The 17,700-nt window shown below is 39.6% G+C and overlaps 1 long non-coding RNA gene across 1 annotated transcript in view; it reads left to right on the plus strand.

Annotated features, from left to right (window-relative positions):
- LOC137445026 (uncharacterized) overlaps positions 1–17,249 on the plus strand; it is a 44,446-nt gene extending 27,197 nt beyond the window's left edge. The window contains exons 2-3 of the long non-coding RNA XR_010988313.1: positions 16,539–16,651; positions 17,188–17,249. This is a non-coding gene — a long non-coding RNA (uncharacterized lncRNA). The remainder of the gene's footprint in view (positions 1–16,538; positions 16,652–17,187) is intronic.
- The last annotated feature ends 451 nt before the right edge of the window (positions 17,250–17,700 follow it).

The raw sequence follows: 17,700 nt of genomic DNA on the forward strand, positions 1-17,700 counted from the left end.
AACACTAGGATTTGAGAAGTCAAAACTCTAAGTTTTATGAAAAGCCCACCATTTGAGTCACTACAACAATTTCTATTAAGAGGCCAGTCATGCTAAGCTCGTGTTTGTAAAGAAAAAGAGAAACATGAACTCAAATCCTGATTTCAGTAACTGTAAAGCTTCTATTTGCTTAATTGGGAGAAATTGCTTCAGTGACTTATGCTAGGAGAAGGGTGATGCAATTTACAGTTAATGTAAAAAGTGATTTCTTGTGTAAAATTAATCCAAACTGTAAAAATGCCCTCCTAAAACTGAGGAAAATGCAGCTGGAAACCAGTCTAAACTTGAGCTCCTAACTGAGGCGTGAAGTGTTACTCTGTGCATCTGAAAAGGTCAGAATAGCAGAAATAACTGTATTGGGAGCTCTCTAGGCCCTAGTAAATGTACCATAATAAGGACTGAGCTTCTTTCACTGAGATGAAAGTAACATATTACGCTGTACTTGCTGTGGGCAGCGGTGCCTGTGGATGGTTAGCAAGGTTCAGCTGGCCCATGGAAACCATTTCTTGGCAACCTGACTATATCTGAACCTCAAAAAAAGTAAAGGATCTGTGAGATCAAAGCTGCTGGCTGTCTAGTTTGTTTTCCCCTCTTATACCGTGGTGAGCAGCCCATTTACCCCATAGGTATGGATAAGATCAAAAGATTTTATTCTTTTTCAAACGGTATCAGCTAGTCTAACAAAAATGAAGTCATCTTGCTCAATGTGCATTTCTTTGCTTGCATCCTTAAAATCTCTGCCATATCTTAACATGTAGAAAACACAAGGGCAAATGTGTGAAAAGGAGAGTTAACTCTCTCATTCCTGTCTGATTGAGGATAACCCTGTATAATACCTTCTCCCTCAGCTATGACAGTCACCTAATGAATTTTAGCACTGAGTGCTATTCAGGTTTAATTGTATATCTCTTCCTCTGCCCTGATCTAATCCACTGAAATCTTGAATCTTTCTCTCTTGACTTTATCAAGCTCCAGGGGGAAACCATTCAACAGATGGTAGAATCTACTCAGAATGAGAGGACACAGTTTCAAGCTGCACCAGGGGAAGTTTAGGCTTGAGGTGAAGAGAAAGGTCTTCACGGAGAGAGTTGTTAGCCATTGGAACAACCTGCCCGGGGAGGTGGTGGAGTCACTGTCCCTAGAGGTGTTCAAGAGGGGATTGCGTGTGGCACTTGGTGCCATGGTTTAGTAGTCATGAGGTGTTGGGTGACAGGTTGGACTTGATCTTTGAGGTCTTTTCCAACCTTGTTGATTCTGTGATAATTCAGATAGGAGACACTCATGTCTATAAATATTTGCTTTCTTCTTTGTACCCTGCTGTGGCTGGCATTTGTTGTTCTGTTCTCTCTCTGAAGCCCAATTATTAATATTGGGTAGCTTGACATAATCCTGACTCCTTTTGTATTACAGAGCCAGTGACTCCTTTTGTGATACTGAGGATGTTAACCTCTGATCTGTTAATATTAAACTATAAAATTCAATAAGAAATAGCTAGGCTTTAAATAATTGAGCACAGGCTAGTGGGTAATTAGGTATTATGAACTGGACATGAAGATGTAATAATCTGGGGAGAAGTGCAAATCCGTAGAGAGAACCTCTCTAGAGAATTACTTCTTTTATGTTTAAGGCCTGCCAGGCAGACAATGTGTAATACATATGCCTGCAAACTAGTCTGTCAATACTGTGTAGGTTCAGGGGGAAAGTATGTATAATGCTGACAGTATGGAATATGTGCCAGAGTCCAAGTCATTTGGATGAATATTTCTTAATTAGCTTGGGAACATGCTGTAATTCAAATATATGAACGCTCCTAAGCAGCTCCATGATTTATTCATGGTTATTCCTAGCTGCTCTGGAAGCAAACCGTGTTCTACTACAAATCTCTTAGCTTCTTGTTGATAGCAAAACCAAATCCAGTGGTAATTAACTCCTTGTGAAGTTGTTAGTTCTGGTGCCCCAGAAGACTTTTCTCAGACAGTGCTGCAGGGAAAATGTCTGGATCCTTAATATTCCCTTGTTTCTGATGGGGTTGAAAATACTTACTCAGATCTTATAGGATCACTCAGTTGGAAACACCCAAATTTAGGGCAGGAACATAAGGTCCCTTGGTAGTCACCAGAGAGCCCCTGTTGAGACAGATATGTTGAAAATCAAGCTTTTGGTTTTTTATGAAAGTCACTGGTGCTTAGATCTGAACATTTTAGAAAGAGATACTGAGAAGTTTGGTAAGTAAATGTTTCTTGCTATTCTGTCTTGATGTTTGCTTGCAAGAGTTGAGTCAGTTTGCGTGTACTGTTGAAATTGCCTGCAGTTATCCAGCAGTTAGCAACAATTGCTCAAACTGTGATGTGGAACAGTATTTCAATATGATTAAGTCAAGACAGAGTCTTACTGTGCTAATGCATTTTGAACTCCATGGGACTGCTTGTGTAGTTAGAATTAAGTGCCTATATCAGCTCTGAAATGTGTCAATGATGTTTAGATTTCACTATCAGTTTATTCATCTCCTCAAAAAAGGTGGCTATGAAGGGCACCCTCAGGTAGCTTTGACTTTGTTAGTACTGTACTTTAAAAACTGGATTGGAAAATGGGTATTTACTGCTGCTGAAAAGAGCAGCTCCTCTTTGTGAGCACCCAGTGCTCTAAAAGGGGAGAAAAAAGCCTCTAGACAGTTGAATTATTGACATCTATGGTAGGAACAATCGTCCCATGGTCCTACCTTACCTTCTGAACTGAGGTGTAATGAACATCTCTATGATTTAACCTACATTGTAGGTTTGAGTTGCCATGTGAACTCATTCCTGTAGCCAGCTGTATCCAGAGAAGACATGCATGGACTGTTTGCACTGAGAAACAAAGCAGAACTCCGTCTTATACCCTTTTCTGCTCTTCTCTGAACTTCTTTCTATCCGGGGTTCCACATAAAAAAAAGGCAAAAAAATATCTTCACCAGGAAAAAAACAGATGTAAGTGCCAGTACAGCAGCTATTCCTGTTCACATAGGCCATTTAGACAGCTGTTCATATTCAATGTGTATTCATGACTGCCTAGTGACCTCAATAAAAATCCTGAGGTCCCTGGGTAGCACGCAAGGCAGAATCACTTGTCTTTAAATTAATTCTATTCAAGGCATCCTCTAGAGTCACAGATAAAATCAGAATGGTGTCAATGTCCCTGGAAAGCATATGAGACAGCTTTGGAGATAAACTAAGCATCCCAGCTTCTCAGCTCAGCTTTGGCATTTATTCATTATGTGGTAATTCCCAGCGAGGCTCTTAGAATGTTCTGCCAGAAGTACACACAAATGAAAACTCTCCAAAAGAGGGAACACAGTTGCTGTTTATAGATTAAAAGTAGGTTACCAGGAAATTGAATTATTTTAGTAAAATTTTGGCTTAAATGTTCAAGGTCTCTTGGGCTGAATTATTTTTATCAGTACATACCAGTGGCTTCAGTGGTCTGCAGAATTATGCTCTCTGTGTCAACAGCATTGCTACACAGATTCAAATGGAGACAGATTCCTCACCTTGCAGAGCATGTATAAATGCTAAAAAAAGAGAAACAGCACAAAGTGTGAAAGAAATTTCCCCTTTTGTATCTATGCTACAAGCTTTACTACCAGACCCTTCATGCTTATCAGTCTACACTTTCCTTTCATGACTTAACCAGAATGATTCAGCTTCCATAACCTTTCCAAACACAAAGATCGTGTGCTTGTTTGTGAATGCTTTCTTTGCTCTCTCTTAATTGGATCCATGACTATTAGCAACCAGTACTGCCTCCAATAATGTGACAAAAATAGCAAAGGATGAATGCCAAGAGTGGAAATACTGAAGTGTGAGATTAATTGTGCTACCACTGCATTATTTTTTGTCATGTGGAAGTGGGATTTTGATTCTGCAATGTGCTGCAGAGGTGGCCTCCTTTTGAGGATGGAGGGTTCTTGTAACACCATCCAAGAGAATTAGGAGTAAACAAGAGGGTTTTTTTTTTCCCCCCTCTTTTTTTTTGTTTTCCTAATTTTAAATTGTTTGCAAGGTTGATTTTGTGTGAAATAAGGAAACTTGCAGTTGTAACAGGCATTTTAGCAGTGAGACAAGTCAGGCATTGCAGTTTGATGTGATAATAGTACACCTCAAGTGGCAATTTATTCACGTATGTATTCCTAATTTCTGCATGCACATTTACAGAGCACCTTTTCCTGGATCTAGATACCCTACCACATGCTTTAAAAATTCAACCAAATTAGGACAATAAAAACCACTAGCAAACCCATATAAGCCTTTTCAGACACATAAAATAGCTATCTGAAAAAACAGATTTTTCCTTCCTTCATTTTCTTCAGATCATCTCAACCCTTATGTGCAAACACGCCCCTGGACTTCTGAAGCCTCATAAAGACCATCCCCAATGGGATTTTCATGTGCCCTCAAGAACAACAGATCTGAGTTCCTTTAGAAGCAAAGAAAATGAGGATTACAAGCTTGCAGGATTCTCAGAGAGCATATTCAAGTAGTAGCTTCCTTTCTTATATTCAGAGCAGGGTTCAGCATTTCTGTTGGTCTTATCTGTGGGAACAGAGGAAGTAAGGAGCATCTTGGCTTAGAAGGAAGCTGTGAAGAGAGCGTACCCTGATCCCGAGATGTAGAAGCATTGCCAAATGGTGAAGCAAAATACTTCAAAGTACACAGAATTGTAAAACTCCTACCCAGGCATTTTAAAATACTTACTGGATATACTTATTTTTCTGTTATCATAAATTGTGCAGAATTCACAGAATGAAGGTACCTTTAAAGCTGTTCAACTTGCAAATCTTAAAAGGTTAGGAAGTGCCAGTACAGCAGAATCATACAAAGTCTGGGTTTGGTTCTTCTGGGCATATGCTATCATGGTATTGCCTTTTGTTCTCATTTGTGTTTGGTTTGGTCCTGTTTTCCTCCATCCTCTCAACCCACTTTTACCTTTTAGAGCATCTTGAAGCATTACACAAATGTAGGTTAATTAGCGCTTTCAGACTACCCTGATCTAACATGACAAAGTCAGAGTGGTTTGTCCTGTTTGCACTGGATCTGAAGGATGATGGCTCTCTGCTAGACAAACGGATACATGTTTATGAATGCTGACATCAGGAATGATGTTTTTCTTCTGGTGCAGGATTGAAGCTTAGCTACAATATTCTTATAAACCTTTAATGGGGTCTAAACCTCTCCCTGCTGTCTGTTCCAGCTCTTGAATATCTGTACAGTAAGACAGTTTCCCCAGGCTGTAAACATCCATTTGTGTAGTTTAAGCCCCTTAAGTTCTCCTACCTACTACAAGCACAAACAGTTCATTTCTGTCTTGTTTGTACAGATGCTTTGTTGTAGTTGATGTTTACTGTCTCCTGTTTCCAAACAGAACTGACACCATGCTTTAAGTCTTTCCTATAGGTCACATTTTCTGGAGCTCTTGGGTTTTTTTGTCCTTCTCTACCCTCTCTGATCCATGCATTCCTTGAACCATGATGCTCAAAGCAAAACATAAAGCTTTCTTAGGGATTTGGTCAGCTTTGAGTTGCAAAGAGGAGATTGTGTTTGTGTTTCAAGAGGTGTTTTATGTTGGATTTTTTCAGTTGTTGTTTGCTTTTATTTTTTTTCCTTTTCTGTTTTTACAGTAGCCTGACATTTACTTCTGTTTACTTTGTGATCCAAATCCTTTCTGTGGAAGAGCTACATAACCAGCTACCTCCTAGTTTTTATGCAGCTTATTTTGTGGAGTTTCTACTTGTGCTCTGAATTGTATTCCTTATAGGCCACTTCTCCAAGGGGATAGTTTTATCACTTCTTCACACTAAAAAGCAGAATGTAGTAGTCTTAGTTTATGAATATTCTGCACTTCTGGTTGGTTTAGTGTCCAGGAATAGTGTGCCTATATCTGCAAGATATTTGTAAGGAAGCATAGTATTTTTCTGTACTTTGAGCATCTTTTATCCCATGCATATATAGTGTGTGTATGCATATATATATACACACAGAGCATGAAATATTGTCAGGGAACCATTTTGAAACAGTAAAAGTCATATCTAAAAGGGCAAGAAAATGTAGTTCATTGGAATGGGTTTTCCAGTGGAGTTTAGGGTTTTTTTTTTTTGAATCTGTAGAAACATTCAGAATTTAATGTTCTAGTATTTTCTGTCTAAGATGGAGGACTCTTGTGTTTCCCACAAGCTCTTGATCACAGCTGGTTTACAGGTTTCTTTTCATATGCCAAGTTATCCAGGATAGTTAGGAATTTCCTGCTGTCTTTATATGAGCTCTGGCAAGACCCCATCCACTTGTGAGACCTCACCTGCAGTACTGTTTCTAGCTCTGAAGTCCTCAGCATAAAAAAAGACATGAACCTGTTGGACCGGGTATAGAAAAGGGTTGCAAAAGTCATCCGAGGGCTGGAGCATCTCTCCTTATTGTGGCCTTTCAATACTTCAAGGGGGCATCTAAGAGATGGGGACAGACTTTTTAGCAGGGCCTGTTGCGTCAAGATAATGGCCTTAAACCAAAGGAGAGGAGCTTTAGACTAAATCTAAGGCAGAAATAATATACGCTGAGGATGCTGAAACATTGGAGCATGTTGCCCAGAGAGGAGGTAGATGCCCTCAAAATGTTCAAGGTCAGGTGGATGGGGCTCTGGGCAATCTGATCTAGCTGAAGATGTCCCTGCTCACAGCAGCAGGGTTGGACTAGATGACCTTCAAAGGTCCTTTCCAATCCAAACCATTCTATGATTCAGGGAATATAGGGAAATAGTTTAGGTCTTGCTTGTTTTTTGTAATGAATACCCCTTGCCCTTTCATATTTGCTATTACCACAGCACAAAATCTGTGAGAATAAGAAAACGGGGTATAGACCAATTTGCAATAATAATAATAACAACAATAGTGATAAAAAGCAATCTGAACAAAACCAGTTCTGTGATTGAAATACTCTAAACAATTTAATTGAAATGCAGGACTGCTCAATGACTTTGCCAAGTGTTGGTGCTCTATAAGCCAGTGTCACAGCTGTCATTGGCTGTAGTTTTGCACCACCATATACTGCATCTCCCCTAAGCTAGTAGCTTCAGCAGATACGACTATTCTCTGAGCTCATAGGGTGCTCCATGTTGTCTGCTGGCTAGAATTACTACAGTGCTCCCTCAGACACCAATTAAAAATGATCCTAAAATATGTTGTGGTACGTAGCCTGAGAAACCTGACAGCTGCTAGGAAAAGTAGGAAGATTAGCTTTCTCCCAAAACCACTGAGAAAACCCCTAGTAATATGGTATTTATGGACAATGAATAAAAATGTTATGTATTTTTATTTTACACACGTGCTTTAAAATGCACAAACTGTTTAGAAGCTGGAATTACATCTCTAAAATCCCTGTGAACTCTACTTCACTTCTTCCTACCTCACTAACGTACATCTTACCTGGGGGAACTATTTGCAAATCGAAGCAGGGGATTTCAAGCCTATATGAGCACCTCCTGCCCATCTTGCAATGGATCACTCAAAATCACAATGGCCCAATAATGCTCTGCATCAAAAATTCTGCACAAACCTTACCAAGACTTACCAAGGAATGAAGTCATAAAGTGTTATTTTGAGTGCAAAGGCTGGTCTAACGTTTTGTGAGGGAGGTTGTTAATCTCAGAGTGGTCAAAAATGTGGTACCTGGGGAAGAAATAAAATACTCTATCAGCTTGCTTTTGTTCATATATGTATGACTGAGGAATGCAGTATTTCCTTTTCCTGAGCCAGCTCCTGCTTTCCTCAACAGATTTCCCACCATTGTGGTGTAATTGGTCAAGTTAATAACTGGCACTTGGTTTGGTTAGGACAAGGTTTATGTTTTCTTTCATTGCTTTCTTTCTGTGTACTTCTGGATGGCTGTCCATTCCTGGCACTCATATTTTACAGATTACGCTGCAGGATGTGGTTCCTAAGGCAGAAGAAGAAAAATACTGTCAGAGACTACTCAAATGAGTTATGCACATTTTAGAGTTGACTCTTGAGCATCTTTGTTGTGATGCAGCCACTTCTCCCCTGAAAATTGCATATGAAGTGCCACTAGAAATGCAAATAGACGTAAAAGCATATAAGGCAATACTCCAGCACTGTGACTCTGAAGTTTTAAGAGGGAGGAAGTAAAACTGTGTTTTAATCTAAACAGTGTGCCTTGCTCTTGCTTCTATTGGGGAGGATATCATCATAATCTCTTCCAATAACACTCTTATGAGTCTCTTATATACATTAGTCAGGGCCAAGCAGCTGACTTAACGAGAGCCATGTAGAAATCCAGAGCATACTGCATCTCTTATCACAGCATCAGTGTGATGGGTAATTAAAAACTAATCGAGCAATCTCCCAGCAGTTCTGGGCTGTATTTTACCACTGTAGCCAGCATGATGGATTAGAGCAGTAATGGTGCCTGATAAGATAGAATCCATGCAATTTTTCCTCATTTTAAGTCAAATGGTAGAACTTCATCCTTTTGGTAAGATAGATGATGCCATTTCATAAAACTATGTTTGTGTCTAGATTTAGGAAAGGAGAATATGATAATATGGCACAGGGTGTAAAAGAAAGAGGTTGTTGAGGGAGTAATAAAATACAGACATCCTCACAGTATGGGCAAAATATCAATCTTAGAGCTTGACCGAAATCTGCAGTTTGGTGTTCAGCCTATGCATCTTCACAGATGCTGAGAGGTTGAGGGTTTTCTTTTCTGACAGAAGGGTTCCAATACAGGTTCTTTTTTTCCCCTCCAAGTTTTTTTCTTCTATACTTAAAGAGAGTCTCACTCACCTGGAAAGCAAAAGTCCAAAACTCAAACTACAGACTAGCTAGTGTAATCATCATAGTACCTCTGGAGACTTGTTAGCTGTGAATCTGCTCTGTGATGAGGCTGTGAACAGTGAAACTGTCTGAATTAATGGAGATGCACATGAAAGTTTGCACTGATTATCCTCTTGACTCAATATTAACTTGGATTTATAGCTCTAGCCAGAGCTGCCACCCCCAAGTGTTAGGTACCCCAGACCATTCTCTAGTAACACAAATGGAAATGCAGAGCTAAACACTTGAGGCTTTTACATTAAAGAGTCTTCTTCATAAGTTAAGGCAAAAACACATTGTAGACTAGTTTTGGGCTCTTAATCATTAACTTTTCCCATGCCTCTTGAATGCCTTAGTGAAGTTGTGTAAGATATATCATCCTACACCTGCTAACATTAAAAACATGCTATGTTAAGTTAAAATGCATAATGCAGATTGTTTTTTTAAAGCTAAATGCATACTGCAGAGAGGCTGATTTCCACTGAGACCAGGACAAGCAGGGCAGAACAATGACAGGAACACTTTCCTGCTTCATTATGACTTCTCAAAGTGGTTAATGGCAGTCTCTGACAAGAACAAGCCTTTACTATCTATCCTCAGAACAGTGTCATGGGACTGCTTGCATCAGGGAAGGAAAAATCTCTCTCTTCTCTTTAAGCAGACTTAACTGGTAAAAATGGTGAAAAGCACTGACATGTTCAGGATGATATCTGCTTGTTTTCAGCAAATGGCATCGCCTTGTATTTAACTACATCACATTTGGCATTACTTAAAGCCCTTGACGCCGTGTCCCACGCCATCCTGCTGGTTACACTGGCTGCTCGTGACTTGCATCTGCCAAGTTAAGAAACTTAACATTGCTGGGGGTCAGAGAGGGTTCTCTGGGAGTGGGTAGTAGTAGATGCAGTGTAAGACCAAGCAATTTCAAGTGCTGTTTTCCACCATATTTTTCTAGCCTCTCATGTTATGTGGCTCAGCAAATTCCCTAACCAGAGGTGATAGATCTTTGTTTATCATCCCTTTCTTCATTGATTTGTCTTATTGCTTTGAATTGTATGTGTACAAATACGTTTCATGTAACGATATCCACAGATTCCAGCGGCTAGACAGCTCCAGGTGGCATTGTATGCTGACCTCTGTGCTGTGTTTTACACTTGGAGACAAGGATACTTACGTAGAAGGAGATGTAATTTAGGAGTCAATACATGAACTATGTTAAACTGTAGTTTTATAGTGAGGGATTTTGGGACAGGCATTGTCCTTCTCAAGAGAAGAAGGAATGAAAATAAAGAAAGAAGTAAAAAGGAGTGGAAACAAAAAAAAGGGGGACTTGGTTTATTCTGCTCCTTGTGACCTGACAGCAGTCTATGTGCAGTATTAGGTAAAAGAAAAGTTGTCATAAAGTTGCATATTCTCTCCCTCTTGAGGGAATAATAATTGTAAAATTGCAAAACCCCGATCCACTTTACTGTTATAAATGGATTGTATATATGAATAGCTTTTGGAGGTAAGTGGTGAAACTGTTGCTTATGAAGGTGTTTATTTTATATTGCTTTTGTGTGCAGAGCAATCATTCTCCACTCACGTGTGATATATTAAATATGATGCCCACTCACTTTATGAGAAATGTTTATGCAAAGCATTCTGTTTGATTTGGCATCTCAATACTTACCTAATGAATATATATAACATAGGATTAGTTATCTTATATTTCACTGTTCCAAACATTTAAAGAAGAATATAACCAGAGTGGGCAGCTCCATGCTATGCAATACACTGCAAATGAATAGAGGCTTTTAGCAACGGTGTTTGAACTTGAGGCTCATGGCTGGCTTATAATGTTTTGTTTTCAGACAAAATGATGTTTTTCAAAGAGTTGGCTTCTTTCCCTTCTTATTCTGAATTGTCTGCCTTGCAGTTTATAGGATTTAAGAATCTGAACTGTGTAACTGGAAGAGTCCTGCAATTCATGTCCAACCTGTGGTTGTGTTTGTCTCCTCTTGTTTCATCAGATACTGCTGAGGGAAAACAGTTTGCTTTCCTCATAGTGAAACAGAAAACACTGAAAATGTTTAGAAGTTTAAGTACCTCTTGCAAAACTCTGTCAGTCCCTAATACATTTGTATAAACTAAACTATCTCCTGTTAGTTGTGTGTGTGTGTGTGTGTTTGCTACTGATATCAGGGAAATGGGTGGACTTCCTTCTTTATACATTGGGATTCTCTCTTGAGGACTTCATCCCCAGAGGTAGAAGGTTCAGAGCCTCTGCAGACAAATACCCAGAGTGGTATGTGATGCTTTTTATAGGACTCTTTTATTTTGGAGTAAAAATTGTGTACTGGAGCTCTTGTTCTGTTAATTCCCCTCTTACAGCTTTTGATGCAGTTGTCCATTTTTGCTCAAAATTGATGGACAATTAAAGATCTTAGTGATGCCTTTTAAACTTAGGTAAATAAAGGTCAAGAACTCCGAAGAAGGAACTCAATGAGACCCATTGCAGGAGGCATTTGTAGTCTCATATATTCTGAGGGGTAGGAGCCACCTAGCTAGTCTCCATCTGCCATGCCACATATGACCCACACTGGTCTACTGCAGAGAGCTGGATGTACTGGTTGAGGTGGATGGGAAAGGAAGGAATGAACCTGATTTATAGGATGTAGGGTATAAATCTGCAAGAAAATAATCTCTTAACTTGACCATTCATGAAACCACTTGTTTACTTTAGGTGTGGATTGAGTTTCTGATTAAAGCCATGCTGTGAGTCTACTGATAAGCAGGATACTTCTTATTCATGGTTGATGGTCACTATACTGCCCTGCAAGATAAGTTTTGAAGAATCAAGTCTGTGGCAAAGTCAAAGTGATGGAGGAGCAGTGATATTGATTAAGATATGGATAGTATTGTGATTAAGTAGGAGAGCAAGGGAAATAATTCTTTCTCCTATAGGCTGGCAATTTTTAAAGCAGCATATTCCATTTTTCCTCCCCACTTCTTCTCTAGTTTTCATACAAATATCTAGCAGTTTAATTTAGAAGCTTCATCCCCCAACCCCCTGCTTAAAGCAGTTAAGAATAATATTATTAAAAATATAAGAACCAGCTTCCTGGACTAGACAAAAAGCATGGGTCTCCAATCATGTCTCTGTTGGTCATCAGTGATTCACATGGGTGAGGATTAACAGGTCTGTATGAAGCTATCTTTATCTAGTAGATCCTACCAGCTCCTGGCAAACAGCAGTTCAAAGAATTTCTGAGCCAGCATAAATATGCAATGACATATTCTCCCCTGGTAACTTTAAGCTCTTTTAAGAACCAGATTTAGCTTTTTTTTTTCCCCCCTCTATGCTTTGCTGTGGCAATGAGTGCCACAATTTAATTATGAAGTGCATGAGAAATAATTAAAACAACAACACACAAAACACACATACAGAAAACCCCCAAGCCATTCCTTCTTATAATTTTATTCCAGACCACCTATTTCTTGGGCACTGTGAATAATAATTTGCAGATTTTCTTGTATGCACAGTTCCTAGCTATGCAGACCTCTCCTATCCTTCTCTTTCCTCTCTATAATTCCTGCAACCTATAATTTTGTATTTGTGGTTATGTTTTCTCCCCTTTCAAATGCATCACTTTGTATTCATCAGTGTTGAAATTCAAGTGCAATCTTATCACTCTGGCACTCAGCATTGTGTGATTCTTTTGTGAGGCTTTGAAATGAGCACAGATTTGACTATTCTGAATAATTTTGTGTTATTTATTCCCTTTCCCACACCATTTATGAATATGCTGAGATGAACAAACTCTGGGACGGATCCATGAGGGACTTTCTGGGCAACTTTATTTCACTCAAAGTTCTCCATTCTTCTTTCTGTTTGTTGTTTTTCCAATTTGTGTTATTGTAAGAAGACAGAGCAATTGGTTGGTCTGTCCATGCCTGTGGTCACTCTGCTTACACTGGTAACTGTGGTCATACCTTGATTCCCATCAACATCCACATACTCCTCCTGTTTTTTGTTTGGGTTGCTTTTCTGTAAAGGGAGAATTTCCCTGATGACTATGTGGAAGTGAACTGAGAAGCAAGGCTAGTGGAGTTAAGAGCAGTTCAGAAAGCCTTGAAATCTCACTGATAAAGGAGGCTGTGATGCTTGCTTTTGGCCTTTTTTCTTCCTTTCTTCATCACCACTAGAAGAGGAAAAACTACAGCTGCTACATTAAATGCAGCCTGTGCTCAGTGCAATAGCAAGACAAGGGAAAGGGAGAGGAGCAGACCTAGCTAGCCATTAATTGGACCTGACAAGACTTTACACAAGGAATCAGGCTGGGAGTGGCCTACAAACACTGATTTATAAGGCTATTGATTAGCTGTGACCCAGTCAGGAAGAAAAGTGGCAAACTGCTGCTTCAGCATCGCCTGTAAATGCAAAGTTTAGTGCAAACAGTCCATGTGTGTGTATTTATAGAAACATTCATACACTCATTACCATCCCAGACTTCTATTAATGTATCCATACTCTATTACCCTCCATATTGATTAGTTTTTTACATGTGTATTGAGACAGATTTACTAGATGCACTTGGTTTTAGTTGATGTATATTTATAAAGGCAGACACCTAAGTATGCACCTGTGGTCACAGTTTATCTTTTGCTGCTTTGCTTTCCTAGGAATACAGCACAGCTCTCCTCAAGATTACTTCCCTTTTTATTGGTATCTTATCCTCCACACTGAAGCTGCCTCAGTCTCCAAAGTCCTTCAAATTATAAATACATCTCGGCACTCCCTGATGCAATGCATCATATGTATGCATCTCACATCCTGACTATGAAATATTCACTTGGTCTGCTCAGCTTGATGTACATGGAGTATTCTAATATTGTACAAATCAACAGTTTTTTTCAGGCAAATATTTTTTTCTTCACCATAATACTGGAGGATTTTTTTGATGTACACATGAAGTCAGTGTTTTAAAATCCTCATTTGTATTAATGCTTTTGAACATGCACATAAAATGCAAAAGAAAGTTCACCATTTGACCTTTCTCTGATAGCAGAGAAATATTCTATTTCAAGTCCGGTTTCAGGTCCAGTGAGCTGGCACCCTCAAATGGTTTCTGTTCTGATGAACTTGAGATCACAAAAGCCTTTAGACAGAAAATTCCCAAGCAGTTCTACTAACATGCTCTGTCTGAAGCTTTGCAGTTCTCTTTCTCCATCTGTGCTGTATCTGTCTATTTACACACAAAATGATGAGAACCATCATGGGTGCAGAACCCAAACATGGTGAAGCCCCAGGGAGCCCTTACAGTAAAATCACCTCCCTTCATTTACACAGCTCATTCATATCAGTTGTTAGTCATATTTATTGCTTTCCTTCCTCCCTTTGCACAGCTTGGCAGTGCTCGCTAGTCCTAGGACCGGTGGCTGGGAAGCTGGAGCCCAGCCTCATGTTTCTCTCCTTCATCCCACTCGGGGAGGAATAAGCAAGGGAGTGTGTGGTGCTTGACTGCAGCTGCAGTTAATCCCCAACAAGCTTACCTTTAGTTTTAGTCAGCTCTCTGCTGTCTTAGCTCCAGGAGTGCAAACAGTTCACGTAAAGATAGCTTGATGGAATAAGTTTACGTGCATTATTAATCATGATAAATTAAATACATGCTTTATGCTTTCCTGACCATGGAGCTAACAGGAAAAAAAAACGTCAATTACTGCATTGTTTTTACTTTGAAAGTCTTTTTTTATAGTAATGTTCCATTAAGTATGACAAAAATTCACTGGGCTGTATGAACATAAAAATAGCTAAAGAATTTTCTAATGTACATTAGATTTAATGCTGAGGAAAGTTCAGGGGCAGCAGTGCAGATCCTCAAGCATCTGTTCTGAATGCTGGTTTGAACATTTGTTATGAACGTGGTCTGCATTGCACTTTTCTATCCCTCTCCTACTCCTACAGCATGACAAGCTGGAGTGATGGACAGATGGATCTTTTGGTCTTGGAGTCCCCATCACTGATTAGTTGCTGGGGCTCATCCCCCAGAGCACAGAGGGCAGCCACTGCAGGCCCAAGGAAAGCCCAAGAAGCCAAGTATTTTTACAGCAACACAGATTCAGATCTCCTGGGCTGACATCTGTCTGCAGGAATAGCTTGTAGACTCCCTCTGAACATCAGCTGTTTGTAATGGAAATGCTGGTACCTTATCTGCACTGATAATAACAGGAACCATGAAATATGCCCAGGAAGCCCCTTCATTGGTTTTAAAATGAAAACAGAGATACATTCGCAACTATAATCTGCTCAGGACAGAAATTTGCTCCTTGTTATCTGTGGGTCCAAATTTAATGCTTTTTTAATTGCCTATTCAACACACCTAGCAATTAAGGCAGAATGATATAGCTTCTTTTGAAAAATGTATGAGCCTTACAATTAGAAGTAATTGTCCTGGTTAATTGAAAGTGCAGCTTTATTTTCTGTTGATTGTATTTGTTTCTTTATTTTGTCTTATTATTATCAAAGCATTCTAAAGGCTTTTGAAATCCTATTAAAGGGCAAATGCTGTCGTGAACTTCCACTGTAGTCACAAAGGAGAAACTGAAGGGTCAGCTCAGCATTTGTGGGGCTCTTTAATCTCTGAGTATTCAGCATAAAGTTGTTGATGTTTAAGTATGCTAAACTGTGTCAGAGTGTAATTTTCACAGTGGATGTGTTTTTCTCACAGCAGTCAGTAGCATTCAGAGTCAGACTGCCTCTTGGGACAATGGTCATAACTACTTTATGTGTATGTGCTCTTCCAATGAAAGTAGTGCCAAGCCCTTGTGTGCTGCTGTTTGATGAAGGCTGCTCAGGGAAGTGGTTGAGTCACCACCCCTGGAGGTATTCAAAAGATGTGTAGATGTGATGCTTAGAGAGATGATCTAGTGGTGGACTTGGCAGTGCTGGTTAAACAGTTGAACTCTATGGTCTTAACTCTATGGTCCTTTCCACCAAAATGATTCTATGATCTTAAGATTAAATTTAACTGCAGTGCATGCAGATGATGACTCTTGGGCCCAGAATATTGGGCACAAGGTCAGAAAACCCATAGATGGTGAACACAGGGAGCACACCACAGGACCAGCAGCTGGTACTTGATATCAAGGTTGTAGGAGATTGCTATGATCAAGCACTTTTTCAAATGCTCATCTCATTCACTGTACAAAGGAAAGAGCCTATGAGTTGCTTTCATTTTGCATGCTGGGCATGGTCAAACTAAAGAAAGACAGGGAAAATATTGAGCTCAGATGAAAACATTGCAAAAAAAATATTTTTGAAGCTGGAAACACCAGGGCAGTCCTTGTATCTCCTGAGCAGCTCGCTCCATGTACAGTCATATCTATAATATGAGCTACTCTGCCTGTCAGTGGAGGTTAGAATTAAACCTCAGCGCATGAAATCAAGCTTCACTGGTGGGAAAAGATCCTGAACAAGACCATCAGAGTTCCTCTTCACCCTACAGCAGAGAGCTGGAGCATGCCGAGGTGCACTGACTTACATACAAAGTCATCTTTCATCTTTTCTTGCCCATGCTGTTGCAAATGGAAGTAAATGGACATGACCAGGCTTTTCTTCTGAAAACTCTCTGCCTTATTCTTCCTGTCACCTTTAAATTACTAGGTGCTGTGTTTCACAGACCAGCTCTGAAGAAAGACACAAGGCAACTCCTTTGTTTAACACTGCTTCACAAAGTGATCTCTCATGACCTCCCAGCAGCAACCTTCACACTCATTGTAAGTACAATGTAATTGCTGGATGTCTGACTCACCTCGCTGTCTTTCAAGTGCACTTCTATGCCTACATTTTTAGGCATGACTTTAAAATACACTCCTAAACATTATCTGATCATAGTTCTATATTATTCTGGTATTCTGGCTGGGAAGTCTGTCAATCAGATGGTTGCTCAGTCTTTTCTCTTAAAGGTAGAAAATAATACACAGTAATATTTGTCAGCATGTGAGAAATGAGTACTTGAAAACTGTATGGATCTGTGTACTTGTTCAAGTATATTTAGATTTAAGGGGAGATCTTTTAAGTTGCTTCTCCAACACCTAGGAAACAGCTCAGCCACTTGATTTGCAAGTATGTCAATAACTGCATTCAGGGTCCAGTTAAACATTTGAGTGGTTCACTGGTGCTCTGACGTAGGACTACGTATTCTCAGCAAAACACTAGAGGATCCAAACCCACCGGTAGTGGGAAAGGCAGCTATGCTTGTAACCCACATTAAAGCACAAGAATACTTTTTTTGTGCTATATTTGTCTCCAGAGGCTCTGGCCAAAATCATGGTCCTACTGAAGCTGGCAAGGAATGAGCAGCATCTCCAGAAGGTAATTAATTCATCCTGTCTTAACAGCAGTGTCTGAGCAAGGGGCATGTATTACTAGCAAGGGGTGCCTCCTTTTTCCTGTGATTACAGTGTAAGGTTAGACAACTAGTCAAGCTAAATATTAGCTGAAATGAATTCCTGTCATGCTTTCTATATAATCACAATGTGACTCACATTGGAAAATACTCCCTGTAGAAAACTCGGTTTACTTCACAAAGGAAATTCTATGCATCTACCTTAAGATGGGCTGAAGAGCTCTGTCAAGATTTCCTGCTACCCATAAACCATTCAAGGAGCCCAGGAGTGGACATTCAGATAAGTGAAGTAATGAGTCCAATCTCAGTCCAGATGAGTGAGCCATATTTGACCACCTGTTCCTTAGTAATAGTCTTGATTTATAGTTTATATTTCAAGCTTCAGTGAATATATTTAGAAGCTTAAATATATTAAAG

Source organism: Melanerpes formicivorus, unplaced genomic scaffold (genome assembly GCF_026170545.1).
Source record: "Melanerpes formicivorus ecotype bairdi unplaced genomic scaffold, bMelFor1.0.p_v2 SCAF_13, whole genome shotgun sequence".
Taxonomy (NCBI): Eukaryota; Metazoa; Chordata; class Aves; order Piciformes; family Picidae; genus Melanerpes; species Melanerpes formicivorus.